Here is a 3401-nt window from a genome sequence, read left to right on the forward strand (position 1 = left end):
GTCTAGGTACTAGGTCATAAGACCCATATGATACATCGCTTGGGAATCGACAGTTTATTGAAAGAAAAGGACATGATAAAAGGAGCAACATTAAAGTCATGCTATACATCAGGTAGGGATACACATAGGCCCAAGGCTGCCTCACAGCAAAGCAGTAGGAGAGGTTGAGCACAGGCACCACTAGGCCTCTGCAAGTTTGCTCCAAGGTGCATTTCCTCAGATGAGGAACCAGCTGTGTGTGCACAGAATGCTCACAACCAGGGAGCGGTTGTGGTTGTGTGAGTTGGGCTTCTTGTACCCTGTTGGCCAGGTAGCACGTTCTGCTCTCATGTGAACCAGCTCCCAACAGAAGATCCTTCCTGTGTGGTCACCAATACCCGGTTGAGATCTGGTCAATCACCAACTTTTCTACTACCAGTAAGCAATGGTGGTAAGATGGTACAAACCACACACAAACTCAGCTTGGACTCACCATTAGTACATTGACTTCCCAAGTAGGGATCAGTGCCATGCAGTTCTCACTGCAGCAAAACACCTCTGCCCATTTCTTGCCTGCTGGAGCTAATCGCCAGCCTCAAAAAGCATAAAGAAAATTTTAAATGCAGTGTCATAAAAAGCTGTGTACCAAGGAACGAAGATGATGACAAAGAACCATGGCTTTCCTAGTTTATACCTTCCATCGCTGATACAAATTCCACAACAAGCCTAACGAAGGTTGAGTCACACTCTTGAACACCCTACAGGAAACGTTTTGCCCCAATAATCTGTGAGGAATTCTTAGCAATAATGGATGGTTTTCTTTTTTTTCCCTGAAAATTGCTACTTTATTAAACTTGGAGTTACAGGTTGGGAAGCAAATGGATACCACTGGGCGCCCCGTTTGTTTCTAGGGAGAAGGAAAGACTAAGTTGCTCCTTGCTTGTGGGCAGAAAGTAGACTCCCAGGCCTGGGAGTGCTTTGTTCCTTGGGGGGTAAAGAGGTGACACAAAAAATGAAGGGGTTTTTAGTGGCCAGCAACTCTCTGTACCATCTGTTCCAGCAAGAGCTAGGATCTAATGTTCTCTCTCGACCCTGGGCAGAAGAGACGGAAATCAGTGTTGCCAGGATCCCTCAGGGCCAAATGTCTCCAGCACCCGGGTTCCGGCTCTTGCTTCTCCCAGCAGGCTGAGCCAGACGCCGCTTACACCTCAACCTTGGGCGGTGAGCCGAGTTCCCAGGCACTGAATCGGGCGGGGCCTCAGAATTCTAAGCGCCCATGCCTGCTTCCTGAACTGGCTCCAAAGGCTCCGCTTTCTTACCCCTCTGAGGCTGGCGTGTGAGGACCGAGAAGGCACTGAGCGCCGCCCTTCAGGTGAGCGGAGCGTGGGTGCCAACTCTCTTCCCGGCTCTGAGCTCAGCGGGTGCCCCCTTCTCCAGCACCCTCCTGGTTCCCTCCATGAGGGACCGCCTGCCTCGGCCAGACTCGCAAAGATAAACAACAGAAGCGTCTCCGTCCCTGCCCTGATGGCTCCTTCCCTCCTTCCAGAGGACGTGTGTGGCCCCCACACCCTTCTGGGTTTGAGGCGAGATCTGAGCCTGGAAGGCAGAAGGGAGGGGCTTGAGCCAGGGCCTTCATGTTTCCATGCCCACCGGCTCTGAGTAGGAGAATCACAGTGGCTGTGTCCCTCAAGGTTCCCTCTGCTGTGGCTGGAGTCCTCTTCCTCTTCCACCCAGGGTGGGGCTGTTACTGGTGAAGATAGGCCTCTGGCCAGAGCTGCCCCGACTCCTCCAGTGAGTGGACGATAGCGGCAGAGGCTGAGAACAGGGGCGTGGACTGGTACTCTGTGCCGTGCTGGGCACGCAGGGACCGCACCAGGGGGGCCGCTTTGTGGCAGTTGTGTCGGGGCATCGTGGGGAAGAGATGGTGCTCAATCTGGAAGTGGAGGTGTCCACTGAGCCGGTCGCGGAAGGCGGTTTGTGGACGTTGCCTGTGGCCTGAAGCTGGGTGGAGACCCAGTCCATGTGCCGGTGGTGATCAGTGTGCATGGGGCCGTGGTTCACCCGTGTCACCCACACGAACCAGTTGCTCTCAGGAACCTGACCGTGAGGAACAGGCCCAGGAAGCCTTTCCGCCCCGGCAGCGGCACGTAAGTGAGGAAGACGCGGATGCAGCAGGTGACCGTGCAGGCCGGCCCGCCCACTGCTGCCGCCGGACGGCAAAATCGAAAAGATGCCCCTGGAAGCAGAGAGGCAGCAAGGCTGGCGCCCGATCAGGGAGAAGCATTTGCGCTGGCGGTTGCGTGGCGTGTGCTTTTCCTCCTGTTTCCCGAGCTCCACGGAGAGGATCTTGCCCGGGCAAAGAGGAGGGGACGCAGGTTGATGTCTGGGTCTCCGTGGAAGCAGCTGGGCTGGGCGAGGCGTCGGAAGGGCGTGTGGCTCCGCCGACCGGCACAAAGTGGCCCGGCGCAAAGGGGCGCCGCACGGTGCCCCCTCGAGGTGCTGCAGACCCCCGGGTGCCCAGAGCCGCGCGGCAGCCGGCCAGCCGGGCCTGAACTGCGCGAGCAGCCCGCGCCGAGGACGGCGGCACGGAGGGCGTCCCCGGGACCGAGGGGCGAGCCCGGCGGCGACACCGGCCCGGGAGGTGAGCAGGGGGCAGGAAGAAGACGCGCTTGGCCGTCCGGGCCCCCTCTGCTCCGCGGTGGCGCGCGGCTCCCGAGCTCGGCGGCCGGCTCTCCGTGCGCGGTGGGCTCGACCCGGCTGCTCGGAGCGGGTTCTCCCGGCGGGCGCGAGTTCGCGGACGTCCCCGCAAGGCCCGTGCGGACGCGGAACGCCGCAGAGGGATGCGTGGCGTCCGCTGCCCGCACCGGCCGGTCGGGGAGAAGCGCGGGGCGGCCCGGCCGGGGTCCGGGGCGGGCCGGGCGACGCCCCCCGGCCCGGCCGGGCTGCCGGATGGTTTTCTCATCCCCGTTGGCCCAGTGTTCTTGGAGGACAGGCGTTCTCTTCACTTAACGTAGATGTGGACTCGTGGAATCCGACTAAAGGGATTTCGGTCTAATTCTGTCATTTTCGTGCTCAAGTTTATTCAGACTTCAGCAGCTGGGGGCCCACAGACTGGTTCTGTCTCCTTTGAGACGCCATCGTCCTCGGGACAACTTCTTTCTTGGCACAAAAGGCTACGCTAGGTCGATCTTGCACGTTCCTTGTCCCAGCTCTGGTTCTTTTCCTGGAGAGGGATCCTTAGGGGCAAAAGTTCGGCTGCTCGTTGCTGCGGGTCTGTCCTTGCTTCTAAGCTTTCCCAGTGGACAGAGGTGGGAAGAGTATGCTTCTGAGTGTGCGTGCTTTACACAGGCACACACCCAGGCATGCCTCATACATCTGTGAAATCAGGAATTCACGGAGTGGTTTTTCATATATCTATATCT

The 3401-nt window shown here is 58.5% G+C and overlaps 1 pseudogene; it reads right to left on the bottom strand.

Annotated features, from left to right (window-relative positions):
- Nucleotides 1–1723: 1723 nt before the first annotated feature.
- On the bottom strand, nucleotides 1724–2833 carry LOC103260493 (annotated as a pseudogene).
- Between the last annotated feature and the right edge of the window lie 568 nt (nucleotides 2834–3401).

This window comes from Carlito syrichta, unplaced genomic scaffold (genome assembly GCF_000164805.1).
Source record: "Carlito syrichta isolate Samal-C Ts95f unplaced genomic scaffold, Tarsius_syrichta-2.0.1 Scaffold14679, whole genome shotgun sequence".
NCBI classification, from domain to species: domain Eukaryota; kingdom Metazoa; phylum Chordata; class Mammalia; order Primates; family Tarsiidae; genus Carlito; species Carlito syrichta.